Consider the following 12,248-nt stretch of genomic DNA (forward strand, 5'->3'; position numbering starts at 1 on the left):
CATGCACATGCTTTGGATGGTGGCCGGTGAAATAGCTCCTCTGCATTTCACCCATCCTGGCTTGTCCTTCCTCCGGGGGGGCAGCCAGGAGCAGTGGGCAGCATTCGTGGACGCGCCCGGGGACCTGGTTCCAAATGTCCATCTCTGGTCCGACGATGATGTGTGCACGTTTTTAGTGGAGTCCATACTGATGTTAGGTGGAGGAAACCCCATGTGAGCACGGGGAGAACGTGCAAACTCCACACAGAAAGGCCCCTAATTGGGAGATAGCTCGCCGGAGCACGGTGCCAACAGCGCCCCAGGTGGGAATCGAACCCGGGACCTTCTTGCTGTGAGGCAGCAGTGCAATGCACTGTACTGTACTGTGCTTTTTAAATTATAACAATAACAATACATTTTTTTTTTTTCTTTAAACTTTTTGTTGTCCAGCTTTTCTCATATTATTTTATTCGGCATTGGTAAGGCTTCAAAAATTATTTTATGTTCTCCCTCCCTACTTGAAGTTCTCCCCCGGTCCCCAGACATGATACCCTGCCAGGGCCGGGCGCTGGCTTAAACACCCAACGCGGTTGTTTAGGGCCACAACCACTAGAGGGGCCACGCGATTAGTGTGGGAGGGCCACGCGATCAGTGTGACTTTTTGCGTTACAGGGCCAGCCCGAGACATAAGCGAGAGCGATTTGCTATGTGTTTTGTTCACTGTTTCTCCAAAGAAAACAAATAAAATCAGTGTGTTTTTATTTTAGATGTATTTATCCTCCCCCATTAACTAACTGAACCCCCCCCCCCCGCCGCTTGGGGCCTTATAAAAAAAAACCTGTAAAAAAAGGTGCTGTACCGCACCTTCGTCCCCGAGCTGTGAATTAGTTTCTGCAAATCAGCACAATTCTGATGTAAGCATCCACTGCTTAGGGTGAGCTGCCAAAGCCCAAAGGACGGTGCCATGACTGACGGTAAGATGGTTTCATTTTATTGACAGCTTCTTCTCGGCAGTGCATTAAAAAAAAGGTGGGGGGTGGGGGGGCGAGGTAGCTAAGGCTCACCACTTAAAGAAAATCCCCTAGGCTGCGGCAATTTGTCGTAATGTGTGTATCCACCTCTGTAATTGGAAAATGTGCAACAAGAATTTTCCCTGCCCAGGTTCATCTGAGGTCCATAGACTAGACGAGACCAGATCCCCCCCCCCCCCCCCCCAAAAAAAATGTAGACCAAGACAACCTTCTCTTTACGACGGAAGATTCCCGAATGTTCCTAATTCATTTACTGTCGTTTAGTCAAATGGAACTTAAACTGCTTAACCATCGACCACTCAACCTGACAAACAGGCCATGGTATTATCGATGCCCCAACAAGGGTACAGTTGTTAGGGACTAGATCCTCCGCTCATCTCTTTCACGCGGTTTGGACGACAAGAAACAAGATTCCGAGCTACAAGAAAGAAAACAAGACCAAACGTATCACACTATGTTGAATGGACAGAATTTTGACCTTGGTCCTCAGGCCTGGTTTGTAATGATACAAATTCTGGTTAGGGTTTTTTGTTTTTTTTTCCCCAGCCTATGTCATATCCCACGTCATCATCATATCATTGGATGTTTAATTTGTGAAAAGCTCTTCCAGTCTAAGAGTCTTAAAATATGAAGGCGGGATTGACTAAAAACAGCCGGAGGTCTCACACCTCAAGGGAATAGAGGAGCCTCTTAGTTAATGAGTGATGAGTTGGGCAGGTCAGGAAGCTTCTTTAGCAATTTTTCATTTTTTTTTTTTCCTTTAACATCTGCCTTAAAAGGATTGCAAACATGACATCTTTTTTTGATTCATTCCTATGCAAGCTCTGTTGAATAGTTTTAAAATTGAAAAAAACTTTTGCACTGAGTGGACATTCTGCATCTGCACAGTGATGAGCTTTTTAGACTCATTTTGTTCAGGATTTCCAGTGACCGCCCTGCTGTTTGGTTCTGGAGAAGGTACGGCTTCATAATATGGGACTAGTGCTTATTTTTACCAACAAATTGTTTCTTTTTTACAGGTGCTGAGAAGAAGAAGGGGCTTCTCACATCGCCAGCCACTGATCCGTCTCGTTTTTTACCAGGACAGGATTATACAGAGGTTGGTATTGAATTTGCCAGTCAGCAGTCCCCAGCCTCAATATCTAAATTAAAACACAAAACACGATCAATATTATTTGACTAGCAGTTTATAATGATGCTCGGCTCCAATATAGAAAGCTCACACTCACTCTACTGACCATAGTTGTCAACCCTCCTGTTTTTCCCCCGGGATTCTCCCCTATTTACTCTTCTTTCCCGCCGCCCTTGTTTAGTTTCCCGTAAATTTCCCATATTTTTTGCCTTTCTAAAAAAAAAAAGACGTTGACGGCACCGCCCATCTCGGCGATCTCCGCTCCGCTGACCGCTGCCCGATCCGCTGTGCGTCCCCACTCCCCGTTTCTCTAAACAAAACAACAATAATAACTGTGTTTTTATTCTAGATGTATTTATTGTAATTGAATGACACCAAAGAAAACACTGTGTAACTGTGCATAACGGGGACACTTTCTCAGTCCTCCCCCCTGCCAACAGTGTGCCACTGGGACCGGGTCTTTCCCTTATTTTCAAATCCCAATGTTGACAGGTATGCTACTGGCTATTGCCATGGCATGGAAGGTGTCTGACAAACTGACTAAACCGGTTTAGTCACGATTTCCTGCTTTTCTTGTTATTGTCATTATTATATTGTTTTCCCGGGCACCTGCTGGTGACAAGTGGAAAGAAAAGGCACTTCCCCTGCTCCTGTTATTGTTGTTATTATTTCGGGTGGGTGTCATCAGACTGCCCCCTTCAAATCATATGCCTTGCCCTGCGGATAGCCGTCCCTTGGAAACTTTTCGGAGATTGAGGAGCTTTGTTGTTTCTCTCTTCCCCGGTCGGCTCTGGAAACCCGCGCTGTACGGTCATCTGGACCTCGGCGGGAATACGGGGGCGACGGGACGTGTTGTTGGAACGGGGACAATGGGGTGTGAGATAATAAACTAGGGCCACCTGCGAAGGTCATTTCAAAGAGGAAAACCTCCCCTAAGATAATAAACACAGTGGTATCTCACTGTACGGTATCCATTTTGATCCCAAATAGAATGGCTTCATGTCCACTTCCTGTTATCTAGTCGTTTTTTGTTATTTGACCCTTATGTCCGGGCTATATTGATGTGATATATTTCCAGCTAGATCTCTAAGCCATTTCAAAGGGTAGGGTTAGGGTTAACTAACCCTAACCCTACCTCAGACATCTTTGAGACATCACCTTTCTTTCTGTTAAAATGCCAGTGAAAGGCCTATATATTATATCCAGGTACTCATTTTTTCAACCCCCCCCCCTCCCGCTTGTCTTTAGTTCTGCTCTTTCCCCCAGTTCTCCCCTCATTCATCTTCATTTCTCTTTTCCCAACCCACCCTCCCACATACGCTGCAGCCAACATCTACTGTGCCAAGAGCTTGAGAATGGGGGATATCGCATGATGCCATCATTATTATTATTATTATTATTATTATTATTATTATTATTATTATTATTTGGAAAAGTCCAGTGCCAACTTCCGACTCCATCCCATACCTCCAAAGTGCTTACTTCTGATTTGAACACACTCAGAAGGTAAGGCTGGGAATGCTTGACCAGAGTGGCTTACACAGTTTGGGGTCCGCCTCCAGCGAGCAGGGTTTAGGTTTCCAGCTGCTGGGAACCCTGGTCTTTGGCCTGCAGGAAAGTTAGTATTAAACCTGCTCTCATCTTTTATACAAAACAATGTCAGAACAATGCGCCCCCTCCCCCCCCCCGCCCCCACAGAAAAGGCAGAACTGTAATTCAAACAGCTGAAATGATTTCCTGAGTCCGAGCTGGAAAACAGAAGCTCGGGTTTAAGCTCTTCAGGGGGATTCTTCGGTGGAAGGACTTGTTTTCAAGCTTCCCGATAGATTCATGGACCCTGTGGTTATTTGCAGGGCTGGAAATGGTTAGGTATAATGGAGACACTGTTAGGCCTGGGGGCCCCAAAATGTTGCCGGTCCCAACAGTGTGGAGTATTGGGGACTCCCCAGGCTCCCATTCTATATGCAACAAGGAGGAAACAGCTGCAAAGAATGTGGTCCTGTATTTCCAAAAAAAAAAAAAAAACTCACGTCATGGCATTTATTAATTGATTTATTTAAACAACACCCATAATTAACTTAATGCACCACGGGGCAAAAATCCAAAAAGTCCTTTACAATTGTATTACGAGTTTATTTGTTATCTTATCTTATTTTACGGACAAAACAAGAAATTGTTTAATCGAGAAAATAATCGACAGATTCATCGATAATGAAAACAATCATTAGTTGCAGCTCTTACGTACTCGTGTATGAAAATACTGTATAGTTAAATGGTGTATGCCTTAAGTGATGAGTTAAACTAGATGGAGTGGTCTGATTGGAGCGCATTCATTTACTGTATTTTTTTCTTATTTAACAGTTTAAGTGATACTTACTTGATATACAGTATGTATATGGTATTTCTACTGGGATCACTGCGACTTAGCAACTATCTCTTGTTTTGTTTCAGTCACTTAGCTCCTCTAATCTTTAATTTTAAAAAAGGTCCATTACATCAGCGTATTGCTTTGTTAGCAATGGCTTGCGGATGGGAGTAAAACAAGGGGGGGGGGGCGCGTCCTTTTTTGGAGAACAGCAGGAAAGGATCATTTGACGAGATGCCTATCCAGCCTAGACCCTCCCTCCCCATCACCCCTTGTCCTGGCCTGTCCAGGCCTGGTCTGACCACCCACTTTGAGCTCCACACTGCGAAGTGTCAGATGGTCTTTGTTTTCCATCACACTTTTTGGCCCTGGCGGGGCAGGCTCCAGCGCTCTCAGGGTCTTATGGTCTGTGTGAGAAGTATGAGGGATTGTCGACGGCACACTCCCCTCCCTCCGCAGACGCACACCGCTGCGTAATTACTCTTCCCCCTCCCACCTCGCTTACCTCTGCTCTAACTCAGCGCCCAGACGGGGAGCAGAGAAGGAGGAGGCCGACACACAATGCCGTGCGATCATATAAACAGATGTGTACGGAGAGATCACCGACCGCTCTGAGTTAGAAAGTGGAAATTGGACAGAGAGGAGGTCTCCCTGGATTTATGTACAATAGATGTCTTTAACGTCTAACACATAGCCATGTATTATATAATGTTACATTACACATACACATATGTATATCTATACATGTACATGTGTGTTTATATATGTATATATACAGTATATATATATATTTATATATATATGCATACTGTATACATTATAAGTACTGTATATGTATCTGTATATATATATATGTGCATACAGTATATGTCTCTATGCATATATATATGTATATGTATATACCATATTTCCCCAAATATATGCTGGTACTCAAATTAAAAAAAGGGCCTCTAATAAATGGTCCACACGAACAAATAAAAACCTGCCTCAAATAAAGACTGGGGGAAATACCAAGGATGTAACTCCCTGTGCCTGTTATATAATGTGAATGCCAGTTAACCATAATGTACATTTCCACCGTTTTGAATTGATTTTGCTACCTTCAACACTTTGTTGTTCTGGATTACTCATTGTGTTAAACGTAAACCTAACTGCGCCTGCGGTGCCGTGCACACGGCGTGCACCGCGCCTTCTGCGCCGGTTCCCCTGTCGGTTTTCCTGTGTTTTTATTTTAGATCTTTTTGCTTTCGTTAGTTTCTATTTGTATGAAACAAACATTTTAAACCCAACTAAGTTGACATCCCAGGACTGTGGATTGCATAATGGAGAGAGAGCCATCTCCGGTAGTGTGTTTTCATTTTAGATGTATTTATTTTGAGGACCACAGCGCCCGAACGGAAGTTTGATTTCAAATTCAAAAAGGGAGTTTTGTTTTGGTTTGGTTTTAGATATACTGTATAAGCCTGCTCCAATCAAAGCCGTGTACCCTCTGCACTTGAGGTAAATAAAAACCCCAGTCACTATCTGAGGAAGTACGGCACACACACACACAGGTATGTGTGTGTGCGTGTGTACCTTGTGTTTTTATTATGTTTTTGTGTGTTTTTGCAGACATGACTCCTGGGATAGGTTAAAAAAAAATATTTTCTCGGCAAAGCCCCTTTTCCCCCTCCCTCTCTCTCTCTCTCTCTCTCTCTCTCTCTCTCTCTCTCTCTCTCTCTCTCTCTCTCTCTCTCTCAGCCTCAGTTTTTACGAGTCCTCACACCCTCGGCGGCAGACATGTTAGCTCCTAACCTCCCACAGGTGTTTTCATTGCCGACACCCAGCGGTGGGACGTGCTTAACACAGAGGCCTCAACACCCACCGCTCCTTATCCCACACTTTACTTTTCCTCTTTGTCCGTCTTCAATGTTCCTGGAGGGATTTCAAAACAGTCGGTGTGTTTTACTCCCCAAGAACGTTAATAAATTTGGAGATATCACGGCACCGCTGACACTCCCACACTGAGACCTGGCGGACCACCGCTGATAAAGTCCTTTAATAAACAATGGCAGTGACCTCTTTCGGGGTGATTTTGTGTCCTGACCAAGAAGAAATGTCTCCTCGTAATGAGGTGTATGTCAGTAGCTTTCCATTATTAGGTATGCCTTTGGAAAGAGTTCACTTTTCTCTTCAAGGAAACATCACTTTCCCCACTTTCAGCTCTAGTATTTCCGCAACGATGACTCAGGGCGCCTGAAAGATTCTCATTGTCGGCATCGGGAACAAAAGATAGCGTGGGGGTATCACCTCAGACTGAGACGGCACACGGAGCCTTGCAGACTCGCGCCTTTCATCCGTGTGTGTGCAACATCTGTCTTCCTTCTCTGCCTGTTGACGGGCAGCCGTGTCCTTGGAATGGCCAGATGGCCATGGCCGCTCCCTCCGGAGGGGGAGACTCGACGTGGTCTCATCTTTCTCTGATCGCGTGGCCGAGCAGAAGATATTCTACAATGACGTCCATCGCTCCGTATGTGGTCCGGGACTCCCGTCCATACGGTCTTGACTTAGCAGAGAGAAACGCCTGGTGCCTCCACAACCTTCGGGATACATAACCCAAAGAGGCTGGTAGAACCTCTGGAAGCTCCATGCGGTCTTCTACACATGGTGAGTGGGAGCCGCCATGATTCTTTTCCTCGAATGGAAAATCCAGAAGTTGTCCTCAAACCCTTCTGGGCTCAATCTTTCCATCCCTCGTCCGGTCACTTCCATCTCTCCACCAGTTTCCACTGGGAGCTTTTATGAGCAAAGTCTAGTTTACCCTGACCTACAACACGTGGAGATCGGTGAAAACCTTACTGAGATATCTGAACGAGTGTTTGGTTTCTTCAATATAAATTCCTTCCCCGCAATGGTCTCGTCCACTTGTCTGCATTCACAGACATTAGGGCTTACATTCATTCAATTACAGGTGAATAAATCCTTGTTTTATTCAGTGTAAATGATCAAAATGAACATGGACAGCGTGTCGGACGTAAGCGTTCTGAGATTGTCTTGCCACTTTCTGTCTCCTTGGGTAACTCCATCTTCATTTTTAAGACCTAAGACCTTTTGTGCCATGCAAGCATTCTTGCGTGTGGGGGGGTAGGGAGCTTCAAAGTTAATATGGAAAATATCTCACCTTATTGTGAAAATGTCAACCCCGTAACGGGAGAAGGGCACGTCCATTTTTCTAATTTGCGCGGCGAAAACCAGGAAAAAGCTTATTTCCCATCCACTACAGAGAGGACTATTTATTTATTTCTACTTTCTTTGCTTAAAGTGTGTCCTTTCGCTCTCTCTCTCTGGAGCCAAAAATGACTGTCTAGGGGGAAAAAAAATGAAGGATCAAAGTTGACTTTTTTTGCCGTAGACGTACACTTATGCATGAATGTGTCCTGGCTGTGTTTTTGGGGGGCTGCGAAGGGTACTTCTTCACTGTCTCCTCTGACCCGCAGGCTTTTTTGAAGTTAAGGATCTGTGTTGTGTCTGATAAAGACACCCACCACTACCCACCCACCCACGCATACACACACACACACACACACACACACACACACACACACACACACACACACACACACACACACACACACACACACACACACACACACACACACACAAAATATGTGTCTCCGCCCTGGCTCTGCATCGCCCTTCTCGACCTGTAAGAGGATATGTTGTTGTCACCGTGCGCCTGATCCCCTGAGCTGTGTCAGCGCTCTGAAACCGTTCACACCGGTTAGAAACACAATGGCTCTCATTTATCACTTAGGTAGCATGTTTCTTGTCAATCTGTGTGGAAAAAATCAAGTCCTACTCAAAGCGGCCCGATGATTTTCTTTCATAGCGCAACCGCAGCTTTAGTTTTAGTCGTCATTATTAATTACTGGAAGTGGGATGGGGCTGGAGAACTCATATTGAGGGCATTTTGAACAGTTTAACTCAACTTCACACACACGAGCAATATTTAGTTTGTCGTCATTGGCCATTCCAAGCTGGATTCAAGCTCCTTCTCTTCCAGTCCGAGCACATTTCTGCTCCCTTCACGTTCATATGGAATTCATTTGTTCTGCCTGTGTGAGTTAATATGAACGCAAACGACCAGTAAAAGCTGCTTCCATGCATTCGGTATTGTTGTAAATACTCCGATCGGTTAGGTAACGTATCCTGCAGTGAGTTTGAAGTACATGCAAGTCTGTTAAAGAGTTAAGGAAACGTGTAAGCGAACGAGCCCTCAAAGGCAGGCGGATAAAAGACGAGCAGAGGTGAAGGCAGGGCAGTGGAGAGAAGGAGAGGAGTCAGAGACTTTTGTTATTTTAACCCAGATTTTGGTGCTGAAATATGGCTGCCATGTGGACCTCTTTTCTTGAAGGGTGGTCCCAGTCTGAGTCCTCCAGCCAATGGGTGTAGGCGGGGCGGGGGGAGCGGGGCTGGGGCAGGTTTTGGGCTCAGAGAGGCTCCGAGAGCGGGAGGAGAGCCCAGTCAGAGCCGGTCGGACTCATCTCCAGCAGAGGTGGACGTAACGCGCAATGGAAACAGGTCAGATTATTTTTTTTGGGGGGGGGGGGGGGATTGTATCTGTCATGGGGGCGACCATTGCATAAGGAAAACGTTAATTGTTTCCACATCCAAAAGCCGTATCCTTTTGAGGCCCAGCGTAACAGATCTATGATGCAATGGGATGCAACTGGATGTTCCTCTAATAATGAATCCTGTTCTCATTGGATTATAACAATGTATTCACACTGTCGAAAAGACCTAGAAAGGACCTAGATCTACAACTCAGATCACAGGGGCTGTGTTTTTTTTCTCCTAATTCTCGACACGTGGTTTTGGCGGACACAGATTAGGCCTGATTTTAGACTAAATCACAGACTTAATCCCAACTAACTGAAATGGCCTCTCTCAGTCATGGTTTGGAGGCAGGTTTATCTTTTGATTAATGGATGTGGCCCCCAGGTCCATCTGGACCAAGACCAGCACCAAGACCAGACAGTAGGAGCTGACTAGTCCTTCATTACCTTAAACCGCGTTTCGAGTTTCGAGTTCCGAGTACCCGGAACTTTTAGTCCCAGGAACATTTTTTCCCAGGAACTAAAAGGTTCCCTCAGCCAGTGAAGATTATGCAAATGACTCCGCTGACGTATGAAAAAGCGACGGCTGTGTTTTCATGTCGTTTTTGCACGCGACGATACAACAAACTGCTCCACTACAGTCCAGTAGGCGGCGGTAATGCAGAAGAATATACACCAACGAGAAGAATAAAATGGATAAAGAACGACAGCCAAAGCGATAAAGTGTCTTTCTTTATCCACTTTATTCTTCTGTCCTTGTATTTACTGTCAAAAAAAACAAAAACCTCTCACAATCAAGATTTTATTACCAAGTTTTTAAACATACGTTGACATTTTCGTTTTTTTGCTAATAAAAAAACAGAAAACAAAGAAATAAACAACTTCATACAATCGGTTTGCCGCTGCAGATTTTTACCAAATGCTGGCTGAAATAAAATGCTTCCAGTACTCGTCCAATCGGAAATGTTCAGCGCTGCAAGCCCCGCCCCCAAAGTTCCTGTACTTTTGAAAAGTACTAAGCCCCGAGCGGGGACGTTTAGGGTCCCTGGAATAATGTCCCCGGAACTTAACTAAGACCCTGGTCCCTGCGGTGGAAACGCAACGAGTTCTCCTCCAAAAGTTCCTAGTTCCTGGGGAAAGCTCCTGCGGTGCAAACGACCGAAGGCGACCGTCGCGGACTTCCTCGTCGAGAACTAATTCATCGTAAGTTAAGCCACGACTCGACAAGGCATTTTTAGATTGTGGATTAATTAAAGTAGGATTAGCTTAGCCCTTAGATCCCCGTCTACAAAACCGCCCCTTGATTTACTGTGACCATATTCACTTCTTATAATGAATGGACACATCCCAGGCAGTTTATCTATGATTAAATTTCCTTCGATTAGAACCATAGATTGTTTGCTCCCCCAGTCCTGACAAAGTCACTGGGACAGTGGTCTCCTTCCTAGGCCCCCTCACCTCCTGTGTTTACATTGACTGGATAAACAGGGCCCCCCCCCCCGCCTCTCATTTTAAGAAGTAAGAAAAAAAAGAAAAAAAGGGAAGCACGTGTATTAACTCACAGCATTTGCCGTGTGCCCACCTGCTGCCTCAGCCCGCCCAGCGCCCGTCTCCACGGTGACGTTTACACTCGCAGTGGCGTTTCCAAACACATGCAGATCGTCCCCCGTCAACGGCCGTACGAAAAGGGGGTTTCTGGCTGTTTTGCGGCTCTGATGACGGAAAGGATGAAAGGACAGCTTCGACCATTATTGTGGACTTGTGGAAAGTGTGTGTGTGTGTGTGTGTGTGTGTGTGTGTGTGTGTGTGTGTGTGTGTGTGTGTGTGTGTGTGTGTGTGTGTGTGTGTGTGTGTGTGTGTTAGTTACCATGTGCATAAGTGTTTGTTTGGCCATGGTCCTCGGGCCTCGATTTATACAACAGAGTCCCTTGATCTGTAGTTTGCTATGACGTCCGATCTCAAAACAGGATGAAATGATGCTTTTGGACTCACTTTCATGTCAACGTACAAACACCGTGGGGACGGAAAATTCACTTTGCTTTTTCGTGGCCGTTTCAAATTTCGAACAGATGATGTCAGAGTGCTATGGTTGTGGCGGTGAGGTTGGTGTTAGAGTTAGATCGCCTGGGCGTGGTGGCATTAAGAGGTCATGAACTCCACTGTTTATGTAATCCGAGCCCTGAGTAATCTTTGGTCTGAGAGCGTTGAGTTCAGAGTGAGAATCCTGTTCATGTCTAACGGGATTGGCTGTTGAAACGAGTTGGTCTGACGACTTCTTTGTTGTCCGGATTCACTAGTTAGGGGTAACCGGGCATCCAAAATAACCAGCACACACACACACACACACACACACACACACACACACGCACACGCTGCACCTAGTTTGGGTCAGAGGCCGAGTGTCCAAATTTCTCAAACAGGCCACTAACCTCAACATCTCTGCATCACTGTCCAGCTGGTTTGAATTAGCTTCAGGATTTCCAGTCAATAATCAATGACTTGTGCCACTGCTCAGCAAATCTTTGGCGCCGAATCTTGACATCGAAACTTGACATCATTTAACACCGTTTTAAGTCAAAGGCCCAAGGCATCATGAGCTTCAACACATGCACAAGGACCTTTTTCTAAGCACATTGTAGGTTTCCATTAAGGAGCTCTGACGGTTCATCCGTTGCCGCATGTGCATCCGCTGAAAAAAAACCCCAAACATTTCATATTTCCCGAATGTATTTTAGTCAAAGCCCTCGCTGACAGCCGTCTTTGAAATATCCACAGATATATCTCCCATTTTCTTCTCACACACAATGCCAAAAGCAGAAAGCCAAGGAACGTGGGGGGGGGGGGGGGGGGCTGAGTTTAAATGAGACGCAGTTCGTGTAAATGTCTCGCTCACTTATTTGCTCTCCGGGAGCCCTGTAACACATCTGACTCATCACACACACACACACACACACACACACACACACACATTACCGTCCCACTTGCTGGGATATGACATCACTGGCACAGCCTTAACCTCGCACTGTTTCTGGAGGAGCTGACCAGGGGCTGAGTGATGGAAACCTCGGAGCGTGGGCGGCACACACGTCAACGCTGGCCTCCCGCTTGCTCTCTCTCTCTCTCGCTCACTCTTTCGCTTTTTCCCT

General features: G+C 45.7%; 1 protein-coding gene across 1 annotated transcript in view; it reads left to right on the forward strand.

Moving 5' to 3' along the window:
• The window catches only part of lhfpl2a (LHFPL tetraspan subfamily member 2a), a 31,406-nt gene that overhangs the window by 8,240 nt on the left and 10,918 nt on the right, over positions 1–12,248 (forward strand). The window contains exon 2 of the mRNA XM_080018287.1: positions 2,030–2,109. The gene's annotated coding sequence lies outside the window, so the exon portion shown is untranslated. The remainder of the gene's footprint in view (positions 1–2,029; positions 2,110–12,248) is intronic.

Source organism: Zeus faber (assembly GCF_960531495.2).
Source record: "Zeus faber genome assembly, chromosome: 17".
In the NCBI taxonomy this organism is placed as follows: domain Eukaryota; kingdom Metazoa; phylum Chordata; class Actinopteri; order Zeiformes; family Zeidae; genus Zeus; species Zeus faber.